Genomic DNA, 13162 nt, shown 5'->3' on the forward strand with positions numbered 1-13162 from the left:
CCCGTTGCACCAGAGCCCTGCAGTGCCCCCGTTGCACCAGAGCACTGCACTGCCCCCGTTGCACCAGAGCCCTGCACTACCCCCGTTGCACCAGAGCCCTGCACTGCCACGACCTCTGCTGTATGAACTGCCATCGAACACCAGCCTTTTCCTACATCCAAACGGGATTGTCCCCGAGACAAAGGCAAGGCACTTGCTGTGACACAGCGGAGTACCACTAGGGAAAGGGAACCCACCAAATGGTTAGAAGAACAGTATGTTACATGCTTGTAATACATTGAATCAATATTCTGTATTGTCACTGAAAACTCCAAATAAAAACTGTTATACACTAACATTTGTTACATATCTGTGTTTTAACCATTGGCATATGTTAATTGTTAGAACTGATTATATATAAATCATTGTATTTATGCATACATAACTAAGGAAATTGATCATACTTACTACTTACTGAAGGATTCATGGATGTTCTCTTGGCATATCTGCCTTGCCTGTGGCACAGGGTTGTGTAGGGTTTCATCATTGTCATCTATGTCCCCTGGTAACATTTCCTCTCCGTGATCCAGAGCAAGCTCCAGATCATGCTGAGTGGCAATATTGTGCAGCATGCAACACACCACAATGATCTTGCATATCTTAGCAGGGTTATAATGTAGCTCACCAGTAGATTTATGTATACATCTAAGTCTATTTTTCAGAATCCCAAAACACCTCTCAATGGTGTTTTGATTACAAATGTGAGCACTGTTGTATTTTGTTTCTGCTTCTGTGTCTGGATTTAAAATTTGGATTGGCAGCCATGGTTTTAGTGGGTATGCGCCGTCACCTTCAAACACACTTTTAGTAAGATATTAAAACAACTTCAAGTGCAATATGTTATTCAGAGGACACCCTGACAAATACAACTTATCTAAAAGCCAGCCTCCTCTGAAAAGCTCCTGTTCACATGTTCTAAATGAAGCACTGCTCTGTAGAATGAATGAATCATGGCATCCGCCAGGGTACTTGGCAACTACATCGTTGATGATACAATGAGCATCACATGCGACCTGCATATTTATGGAATGATAGTGCTTTCTGTTTCGGAATGCAGGTTCATTATACGAATCTGGGCATAATGCAACATGGGGTCATGTCTTAATTAGCGACTGTATTTCGGTGTACTTAGTGGGCATGTCAGTGTGTTGCACCTTTTGAAAATAAGGCGTTATTTGCAAAATAGAACCAATTAACAATTTAAATTGCTTAACAAGCTGTAATGCAAGTGTATTTTCAAAAAGCGCAAAGTTTAAAATTCCATTGCTCCACTAACTTTTAGGACTTTTGAAAATCCAGTTTGACACCTTTCTGGTGTCGCAAAGGTGTTGTGCAACCTGTTTTTCCCCGTGCCCCTTCTGAAAATTCGGCTGTAAATATTTTATACAAAGATGAATACTGAGTAGCTGCTTTTCAAGTTGTGTTTTGCTTATGAAAGCCAATGGCTTTGTTTTTGCACGTAGTTTAGTTTTAGTGGTTAGCTGTTTTTATGTTCAGACACACCAAGAGACATTTTGTGCACGTAGCTTAACATGCATATGAAACATTTGACGTGTGTGTCAACCAAACTGCTCATCTCAAATGGAAGTAATACAAACACGTGGTATTGGTCAGGTGTAGCTTCATGTATATTTACTTTGAATGTGAGAGAGCCGAAAAACAGATCTGAGACTAAAATTACTCAGCAGCAGAAACAAGCTAGTCGCTGAACAACAAATCTTGACCACCTGGATGTTGGTTCCTTCTTCCCGGTTCCTTATTCGTGGTGTAGTTGACAAAGCAGCGTGTCCGTTTTCTGTGTGATTAACTCACTTACACAGCTTGCTCAATAAATATATTGGTATGGTACCACTTAACAAATAATCGCTCCCTCTTTCAAAAATATTAATAAAAAATCTGTATCAGCAGCATAGTGGTACCCCATATATTACACGCTGGTTTTGCCCTTGTACCCCCTTAGGCGCTTAGCTTACAAAATATCGAAGTTTCCCTAGATAGGTTATCACCCCCTCTTTGCAAAAACACTTAAGATTTTAAGGAGAAAAACATACCCCACGGGCAGCAGCACCTCAAAATATAATCCCTTATAACCAATACAGAATGCATGGGGACACGTCTTTTGATGCCCCATTTACCCCATTAGATGCGTTACTCACTAAATATTGAGGTATCCCTAGATAGGTTATCACCCCCTCTTTGCAAAACCACTAAAGATTTACCCAGTTATCAATATGCAAAATAAATACATAAATAAAATAAAATAAATGAATAATAATAAAAAAGTTTGTACTGTTTTAAGTAGGTGTTTAGTTAAATAGGGTTCTTACAGGCATTGTTTTTGTAGACACTAGATAGCAGTTGACTAATATAATTATTTTAATGTATTTTAATGTATTTATTGTATTTATTATGACATTGTGGTTGTGTTTTTATATTTTGTTATTTACAAATATGGGAGAGGAGGTCAAAAGTTCGTTACTGTTACACTAGAGGTTCAGTTTTGCTCTTTCTCATAGTAGATGTGAATGTGAATGGTTCGTACCAAAAGTATTTTTTTTGTCTTGGCATGGTGTATGACGCTACATATTTGCTTGGGTAGTTTCCTGCTGCTGAGGTTGGCTTCGTATTCGGCCATCTTCTTATTCGGCCATCTTCTTATTCGGACAGCTTCGTATTCGGACAGCTTCTTATTCGGACAGCTTCTTATTCGGACAGCTTCTTATTCGACCAGCTTCTTATTCGGCCAGCTTCTTATTCAGACAGTTAGCATGGTGTAGTTCACCTTAATGATAATGCGGGTGTTTTTTTTTTAATTATTATGATTGTGTTTCGCTGTGTCTGGTCATGTTGTATATCTCTTGTGGGTTTACAGTTCTGTATAAAAACACTTACCATGAACTGCGTTATGCCCTTGTTATAGTATTAATGCAGCTGTTTGAGAATACCCTTGCTGCTTAAATGTCTAACTGAATTAATTCCCGTCCTTTTTTCTTTTTGATCGCAGCTATGTCTAAAGACAACGCGTGTCTGCACTCCACGTTAGTAAATGTAGTTTGTGAACATGAGCCTGCTCGATCGCCCAAAACAGCGCAACAACATCCAGCAAGTAAAATTGTAAATGAACGTATTGATTGTGTTTAATTTGTTTGCATCATTAATATTTAACACTGACAGTAAATCAAACACAACTTAAAAAAGTAGAGAATCTCTGACAGCACGAGCCTCCTCAGATCACTGCTGTCCAATTGAAACTGGTGGCTGAGGTGACCTTCACAGTTACCAAGTCCGCTTATAATAAGCAGAATTGGGCTTGTTTTTGAGAGTCGCTGGTTGGAACTTGCATAAACACCCATACTCTAACACGGGTCGCTTGTTTTGGGCTTGTTTTGAAAGGCAGTGTCGCTTTTTTTCTCGTGAGACTTGGCAACACTGGTAACCTTCCCCGTCTGTCACAGCAGGCAGTGCCAATTTTGTGAACGAACTAATGCTGCATTTCAGTCTGTTTCATCAGTATCCGCCACCTCCCTGTCAAGTGCCCACTACCCGTATTTGCCCAAGCGTGGTGTTGAATGCTTCCTCAGCAGCTGTCAGCCATCCGGACGGGTAGGGTTTCTAAGCCAGGGTAGTATACGCAGCATCACCTGATCCCCTATATGCTGTATTTCCTGAATGAAAAGGATATATATATATATATATATATATATATATATATATATATATATATATATATATATATATATATATATATATATATATATATATATATATATATATACACACACACGCGCATATAGAGGTGGTTTCTCAGGGGAGGCTAGGGAGGCAGCGCCTCCCCATTTTTATATATATATATAATTGACCACAAAACATATAGTACAATTAATAATACAAGTGTAAGTCTCTGTGTGTATGTGTGTGATTGAGTACAAAAATAGAGATTGCAAGCAATATATCGCCCTCTGCAGGTGCAATTCTAATGGTGGCGCTTCCTCCATGGGCTTTGCCTCTCGGTTGCATAAGACACGGGGTGCTTGAAAGCGTTCTCTTATTGGATTAAGTGCAGTATACTTTAGTACAGGGGGACATATGGCGTGAAATAGCTATCAAAATCCGTGTGGATAGAAACGCAGTTTGTAACTGTAAAATGGGAAAACAATACAATTACGGTTCTAATTTACACTTAAGAAACTCAGTCTACGCTTACAAATCTGTTTTCTGCTCGCTCGCCACTTTTGAGAGTGGAATTGCTCTCAAAAATACGAGCGCGCAGAAACGCAGTTTGTAATTGTAAATTGAAAAAAAATACAACCTCATTTTTTTTCACTTACGGTTCTTATTTACACGTACGGTTCTGTTCTGCGCGCGCTCGAGTCCCTTTTCACATTTACAGGTTTGTTTTTTCTGCGCACGCACGAAACTTGGTCTACGGTTACAAATCTTTTTGATACTGATTTCACGCTCAAAAAAAACCCTGCAAATGTGTAGCGCAGGCAGCCTAGTTAGTTAATTATCGGCACTGTCGATCTGTCACTGTTCATCACAACCAACATGGCGGAGGAATCAAGGGGATGGAGTAAAAGCCTGAACGAGACGGAACGGCCCGGTACGGTACTTTAATGAATTCATTTGCTTAAAAAAAACAGCATAAAAAGTTAGACATGTGAGGAGAATATTTTAACAATCAGAACCGATTAATAACGCGCTGTCATTAACCAGTTCCGGGCCAGAACCCTCTTTTTATCACCATAAAGCTCCCAGAACACTGGGTACCGAAGGTGCAAAGACGACAAAAATGATACACACAATACAACTAAGTGAGGGCATCATAACACTATTGAAAAAACCCACCGAACCGACCTTTAACTGCCCATTCAGTGCAATAAACAGCTGTATAGATAAAACCGGCTGGAACACGGGTTCCGAAGCTGCACAGAGTATGAAAATGATACACACAATACAACTAAGTGAGGGCATCATAACACTATTGATAAAACACACCGAACCGACCTTTAACTGCCCATTCCATACACTGGATGTTGTTGTAAACTGAATGATGAGAATATAGGGGTTAGAGAACATCAGCTTGCTCCTGGGTTCCCATGCGCTTCTTCTTGGTCCATGCATCAATAATAGAGAGAATTCATCCATATTACTAGATGTACATATTTTAAGAGTCATAATATAAGAAAAATGTGTGTGTACTTTTAAGATGTCGACTGTGTAACCACATAGAAATTGTTGATTGTTCACTTTAACACGCTAGTGTTGTTGATGAGACTGTTTTTAGAGTGAGATGCAAAAGCGACATTAGTAAATGTGTGCTATTAAGATTGCAATGTAAAACGAGTGAGATGTTGGTCGGATTGTTAAACTGGATCTTATTTTTAACGTGGTATCTGTTGGGCATGATGAGATTGGGGTTTCAATAGCCTTTAATGTAAGATACAACCCCTTTGGGTAGGTTTTACAACACATCTCAAGCCAGTGTTTATTAAATTAATAAGAAAAAGGTAACGGGAACTCCGAGCAAATAAAAGACTGAAGTTATCTGTAAACCCCGGCGGCCACGACAAAGCCCAGATAACCCCACAATCACACTCCACACCCGTGCTCACAATATCCAGCCATTCAGTAATTGCTCCCTCCCTCCAACAATAGCTCCCAACACACCCTGCCCAAAACGCCTCCTCCTCGCTCCTCCTGTTTCATTAGTAAATGCGCTCCCTCTGTGCACAGAATATTATAGGCTACAGTGTAATTATTAGACGAATTGTCATGCACTCGGCTAAGAATGACATAAGAGCGAGTGTCGAGAAAATGTGAATTAGCTAGATCTTCGATGAAGCTTGGGTAAGATGGCCCAGTGGTTAAAGACAAAGGCTTCATACCAGGTGGTTCCCGGTTCAAATCCCAACTCACACTGTGTGTGACCCAGAGCACATCACTTAATCTCCTTGTGCCCCGCCCTTGAGATGTAAAACCGAGGTCCTATTGGAGGTGACTGTGATGCATAGTGCACCCATAGTCTCTGGAAGTTGCTTTGAATAGAAGCGTTTTCTAAAATGATGAATTAATAATAATGAATAATTAGGACACATAACTGCTTGACGCAGAGACTCCAGACCCCGCCCAACTTCCCATTGAGAATGGGTAATAACTATTCATTTTGACTGCTATGGCCTAATATTGTTTGGTACTGTACTGGAAGTTAAATAATAAAGGTTTTGTTGATTGATGGGCTACACTTGCATCAAGTGTCTGATTTATTACTAACACCTTCCGGGAATGTTCTAAAACATTCGTGAGGTTTAAAAATCTTACACTCTTGAAAAAGTATTCCAAGAAACCATATTTCAGGGGTTCCAAATAGTATCAAAATAACCTTTTTAAACAGCAGGCTAAACAACCAGAAATAAACGTTGAAATCTCGAAGGATTAATAAGAAACCCTAAAACTCAAAAATAACTCCCAGGGGTTCTAATCTATATAGCCTTCTAATACTGAAAAGCCATGCAAATTGATTAAAAATCACAGGTTTTGTGCATGGCTCCACATTTGAAAGCCATGTATTCAATTAGACTTCAACAGTAAATACAGCATTAGTGACTAAACATTCCCCTACTTATTAGCAATAAAGGTCACACTGTAGCGAGGGCTAAACTGGGTTTAAAATATAATTTATGGTAGCTGTCTACACCACTGAAGGCACTACCTTCAGATTAAGTTAAAGATTTTAGGTGGTTAGCACCAGGTTATTTTATTTGGGCCAGAGGAAAAGGTCTTGACCAAGTACAACACAAATACACAATAAGAATGCCAGGGATGTAAAATAGTCAAATTTATTTAAAACACAATTTTGTTTCAATTCTCATATTGCACAAACTATTGCTGCCTGTTTGTTACAGCGTTTCAGCCAAATACTTCAATTCGATACATTGTTTCAAGGGTTTAGTCTGTTCTTTCTCAGGGATTACACTGTTACATAGTTTACTATAGCAGCAACTCATTTAGAGCAAGAATACATTGTTTCATTTCTCTCTCGTATTCACACACGCACGCACGCACGCACGCACACACACACACACACATTAAACAGACATCAAAACGAAACTGTTTGTTTATTTTATTTATTTATTTACGCATATGACACATTAATTTTTTTGAAAATGGGAAATGCATCAAGGTTTCTGTATTTGAAGTCACCCTGCATAATATTAAAATCTAAACTGTTTTGCTTGCTCGTTTTTCCTTAAATGTTGTAAAATACATAATTGTAAGATCGTGTAAAGCAGACGTGATAACCACTACACTATGGAACCTTGTCGGGACAGTAGAGGTGCTCTTACATTATTGTCTACATGCATCATCTCAAATAATTAAAGTGTCATTTATCAGACCCTTCGGAGTTGTCTTTTGAAGAATTAAACCTGCCAGACCGAACGCAGGGTAACATTCAATCAATCAATCAATTAATCAGATATATTTTCTATAACGCCCCATATGCGCTTCACAAAATCTACTTAAAAACAACAAAATATCTAATTGTAAGCCTGGTCGAACAAAATAAGTCTTCAGTGTAATTTTAAACAAAGAGCGCTTTCCACGATTTAAGATGCTTTAGAGAGACAGAATATTGGAATTGGCAGCCGAAACTGGGGGATAAAACTGCCTGTGATCAAAGTGGGCAGAAAAGTTGCATACTTTGCATACCGTATTTGGGAGAAAAGAAAACGGATCATCTCTGATTTACGACGTTTCCATGGTTCGGCCCGGCCACTGCCGTGTGTCTGGTTAAAACAATGTGTTCAGTCTTTTTTTTCTGTTTGGTAATTCAGTCATGAGGCAGCTGTAGCAGAGTGGCGCAGCGGAAGCGTGCTGGACCCATAACCCAGAGGTCGATGGATCGAAACCATCCTCTGCTAGCTTGTTTTTCTTCTGTTAGCAAAGTAGATTTTCTAAAATATTATCTGAAGGCAATTAATTAATATTACATTTCGCAATTAGGATGATATAATGCGCAAGGATACTTGTCTTTCATAAGAGCTGAAATAAATTAGAGATTTGAGATTATAGATGTTACTAGCGGACTGTTTAGAAATGTACTTAATTATATTACAACTGTTCTTAAAAAGAATGGTATCTCGAAACTGGAGGCTTGTCAAGCCGAAATAGCTCAGTTGGGAGAGCGTTAGACTGAAGTTCTAAAGGTCCCTGGTTCGATCCCGGGTTTCGGTAAACAGCAAGAATATTTTTGTTTTGTATTATTTTGAACTAAAAAACAGAACACATTTCTTCTTCAGTGTAATTGGGGGAAATAGTAACTTATCAGAGTGCCATTTTCTAATGTGATTAAGAAATGCAAAAAGCACCGTCCCTGGGTGGGCTTGAACCACCAACCTTTCGGTTAACAGCCGAACGCGCTAACCGATTGCGCCACAGAGACCACACTGTTAAACCGCCAAAGCATACGGTAGGGATTAGCAAGGCGAGATGCTGCACAACGTGATCGAGGGAGCAGAAAGCCGAAACAGACAAACATCTAAGAAGAAAGCAACACTGGGCAATAAAGTCTGTAATCACAATTATATTTCTACGCGCTTTGAAAAGGGAGTCTCGTCTTCCAGAATATCACTTACAATGTGCGCCATCAAAAATAAAAATAAAGTTTCTAAAGAAGATGATTTCAGCAAGCTAAAACACCACACGAACACTTGTCATGTGACACTTTCTATATTGGCTTGCTAGCTTGCAATTGGCTGCTGGTCCGCGGCGGTGGGCACTGAGCGCTGGTTTAACATGTTACAGGTGTTACACACCAGCGCCAGTAGCACTGAGCGCTTTTCACCTCCAGCGACAGTGTGTCACTGACGTGGGCTTGCGTATCGGGTGGAACTACACGTCCGAGTCGTTTCTGTGGAGGTCCGCAATGGTTAAATTATACTGTCCGTTCTTGTTGTCTAGTGTTCCGGAATACCGGCCATTTTTTAAGTAACCCGTGCTCAGGTATGTGACGATCTGGATTCGCCCGTCCGGCTCCTGCCGGTACCAGGTAACAGCATATAAATTACTTGTATCAACTCCGCATTTCAGCGTGATATTCCCGCCCGGTTCCGCGGTGTCAACAACGGGTTCCGCCAGCCCATCTGAAAAATAATCATAATTTAAAAAAAAAAAAAAAAACATAAATAAAACCAAATCATTGAATATGGAAGCATCGCAAAGGCGTGATTTAGAAGCGCAGACTGTCTTTTTTATCGGATCTGCTCGGAGCAGCAGCCTGGACTGTCGTGTCGAACCAGCCGAACCCGTTCCAGTAAAGGAGAGGAGGACGGGTTCGCCGAATCGGATTGTCCAGGACGGGTCGGATCGCTCTCACAAAATCACACCTGAAGCAACGGGTCGCCCCTCGTAGGTTTACTGTCTCAAGTTTGTGCTGTTGTTGCTTATCTCCTTACTTTACGCATAAGCAAATAATGACAATATTGATTCATAAACTCCAAGTATATATATATATATATATATATATATATATATATATACACACACACACACTTTTGCTGATGCGCTGGGTAGACCGCACTGTGGTTGATCCCCGGAGCCAGCATCGCAGCAAAATAAGATGATCCCTGGAGCCAGCATTACACTTCAGCCATCAACATCAGGCAGAAGGATTTCTACATCATCATATGGAAGGAAACGTAAATGGATGGAGACACATATGGATCACATTAGTTTACTGTAAAGCTACGTCTTAGTTGGTGCTTATCTTGGCGAGAGCCGAGTTCAAATGAGCATGAAGCTTTAACATCTACTCTCGTGTAATGGAAATCATTATATAGATAGATAGATAGATAGATAGATAGATAGATAGATAGATAGATAGATAGATAGATAGATAGATAGATAGATAGATAGATAAAATAAACAACTATGTGATTATCAAAAACAAACACCAACAAAAAGATTAAATGAAATTTATAATTCAAGTTCGGGAGGAGGGTCAGACACCAATCTCCGCATCACCAAATTGAATCATTCAATTTACACATTAGCTAATTTAAATTGTTAGCACTATAAATACCCTCTTCTCTTATCTCTCAGTTGCGTTTTGATTTCATCGTAACCCACCACCTCCCCATCGCCACCTTTCTTAATAACAGTTTTTATGTTTTATCAATGGGGGTCTCAGCCTCGTCCAGTCGGCCAGGCAGCGAACCCTCAAACCAAGTTAGGTTTGATGCCAAATGAATGTGTATATACAGCATACTTTTCTGTAAAATCGCATACTCCGCATTCTCTACAATAAATATTCGTACTAAAACATTTTGTGATTGGTGTTTGTCCCGAACTACTGAATGATATATTGTAGCTGAAATCTAAGTTCGGAAACTTCAGTTGTTTTTATGTGAAAATAAAAAAAGTCAAATTCATATTAAATTCAAATAAATACATTAAAAAATAAATGTATTTAATTAATATATAGATAGGCTATTTAATTAAAACAGAGTTGGGATCGAAATGGGAAAATGTCGACCAAGTACTGCATCAGTCACCAGGCGTTAAGTATTTATCAAATTCTGTAAGCGAAAATCCATTTCTCAACTTTCATTTCGTATTTACTTAAACGTCTTCATTTGCTGCAAAAATAAATCCACTTTATAAAATGCATAATTATAATATTTAAAATATAATATTAGTATATAATATTATATATATATATATATATATATATATATATATATATATATATATATATATATATATATATATATATATATTAATAGTATTATATTTTAAATATTGCATTTTATAAAGTGGATTTATTTTGCATCAAATGAATACGTTTAAGTAAATAGGAAATATATTAGAAAGGGCTCTACAGCAGTCAGCACGCTGAGTAATCAAACTCAGAAGCCAAACGATAGAAAAGGATGCCATTGCAGTTTTACATTATATCAAATTATTCAGCTACAATCAATCTCAACTTTCACTTCTTATTCACTTAAACGTAGTCATAGTTTGCTGCAAAAGACGAGCTGTTTAAAATGAAATGATATCTATACATGTCTATCTAAATATATCAAATCAATGTTAGAATAGCCATCGCTCCTGGAGTCCGAAGCGCAGTGTGATTGAATACGCGCCGTGCAGCCCGCAGTAAACGGCACCACTGTGTTTTCAACATTGATATGTAATATATATATATGTACATATATTAAGGTAGGTGAGCAGAAAGCCTGCACTGGGATACCAAATTAGCTAGCTTCAATTTCTTGCACCAAAATATAAAGCAAAGTGTACATACATATTTTAGATTAGTTTACCGGTCTGCAGTGTTGGGAGTTCTCTTTCCTATACTACTAGTGCTCGGAGACGCTGGACAGTGGCACCACCTAGTGACGAAATATAGGAAGTGCAGCTAACGGTAAAAGATAATTCTTTATATATTTATATAGACACACAAACAGCTGAAAAGAATATATATATATATCATTTGTTTTGTGAAATATCAGCTAAACAAATGTGCAAAACATTTACTTATCCATTGCGCAAAAACACATTATATATTTTTCTTACATACAGCATAGATAGGTCCCTATCACAGGGACTCTCTTCACTGTACAGACGTGATCCTGTTGCTTTGTTTTAAAAAAAAAAAAAAACTAAACAATATTCTAATTTAAATTGGATAACATGATAATGATAATACAATAATGTAATATTGAGAGAAAATAAATAACCAATCATAATAATAATATGTTTTATAGAGGCATGTTCTTCTCCTTTAAATCTACACTGTGATACAATCATATACAGTAAGCTATTGCTGCTCATGATTGTCGCACCGTTTCATTCCTGTAGAGTTCTGTATCTTTTTAGTCTTTCTGATTCCTGGTCTGTCTGTCTGTCTGTCTCTGCTGTTATTTCACCTTCTCCCCCCCCATTGTTTTTGTGGAGCCTTCATTAATCATCACAAAACTCAAGCAGCTGCTTCTTCATCATTTTATTAGCAGCACAGCATTTCATGTTAGATTTTGAAATGTCACATGTTTTAAGGATACGGGGACACTATACAAAGTCGTATGTAATTGAATATGTTAATGTAACATTATTCAGCAGGTCTTCATGCGACTTTATGAGGCAAGATTAGTTCATTCTATAGGGTGATGCAACACTTTTGGCCAGAGCTGTAGAAACACACACAGAAAAATCCCAGACTAGGCTGCTCTCACCGGAAACACCTCCACCTGGCTGCTGTCCTGGAGGCTCTGCTGATTCACTGCGCACTGCCACTGTGGCCACACCCCCACCCCCTCTTCTGGAAGCACCTGGAACTGCACGCCAGGCTGGTAGACCCCTGCAGACAGACAGAGAGACAGAGCTCGAATTCAACGACAAACAAAGACATTGAGAAACACTTCTGATCTAATTAAATCAGCCATTTGATTTATTAAATATTTCAGGAATGGCAATAAGACTCCTATTGCACAGCAGTTTCTGGTTTTTACTGCCAGCTTGATTTGTCACAGTGTATAGGTAACAAGCTTAGGTGTGTCTCATTATTAGGGCAGCAGTGTGGAGTCGTGGTTAGGGCTCTGGACTCTTGACTGGAGGGTCGTGGGTTCAATCCCCAGTCGGGGACACTGCTGTTGTACCCTTGAGCAAGGTACTTTACCTAGATTGCTCCAGTAAAATCCCAACTGTATAAATGAGTAATTGTATGTAAAAATAATGTGATATCTTGTAACAATTGTAAGTCGCCCTGGATAAGGACGTCTGCTAAGAAATAAATAATAATAATAATTATTATTATTAAACTTATAGTGAAACCAGGAATGGATCAAACTGCTATGCAACGGGAGTATTATTTGCATGCCTGTAGATAGATAGTCATTGGTTGAAGGTTTTCAGCTGATGTTATTGTGGAGTTATATTTATGATAAAGTTATTGTTAAAGTTATAAGTTAAAAGTTTGGGGAGCTTGTGAAGTCACCCGTTCGGAGTTGGAGGCAGAAGGCATTATGCCATCTCAAGACATGCCTTTAGTTATGTTGGATAAAATGACACTATAAATGATGTAGGGTTTTATCACAATATCTTCTATATCACTGTGACAGGGGAG

At 38.6% G+C, this 13162-nt stretch overlaps 2 non-coding genes across 2 annotated transcripts; one reads left to right on the forward strand and one right to left on the reverse strand.

Moving 5' to 3' along the window:
• Positions 1-8201: 8201 nt before the first annotated feature.
• trnaf-gaa (transfer RNA phenylalanine (anticodon GAA)) lies at positions 8202-8274 on the forward strand. Its single transcript has one exon. It is a non-coding gene; the product is annotated as a tRNA-Phe (tRNA).
• A 134-nt stretch (positions 8275-8408) lies between these two features.
• On the reverse strand, positions 8409-8482 carry trnan-guu (transfer RNA asparagine (anticodon GUU)). Its single transcript has one exon. It is a non-coding gene; the product is annotated as a tRNA-Asn (tRNA).
• Between the last annotated feature and the right edge of the window lie 4680 nt (positions 8483-13162).

The sequence above is a fragment of the Acipenser ruthenus genome, chromosome 32, assembly GCF_902713425.1.
Source record: "Acipenser ruthenus chromosome 32, fAciRut3.2 maternal haplotype, whole genome shotgun sequence".
NCBI classification, from domain to species: Eukaryota; Metazoa; Chordata; class Actinopteri; order Acipenseriformes; family Acipenseridae; genus Acipenser; species Acipenser ruthenus.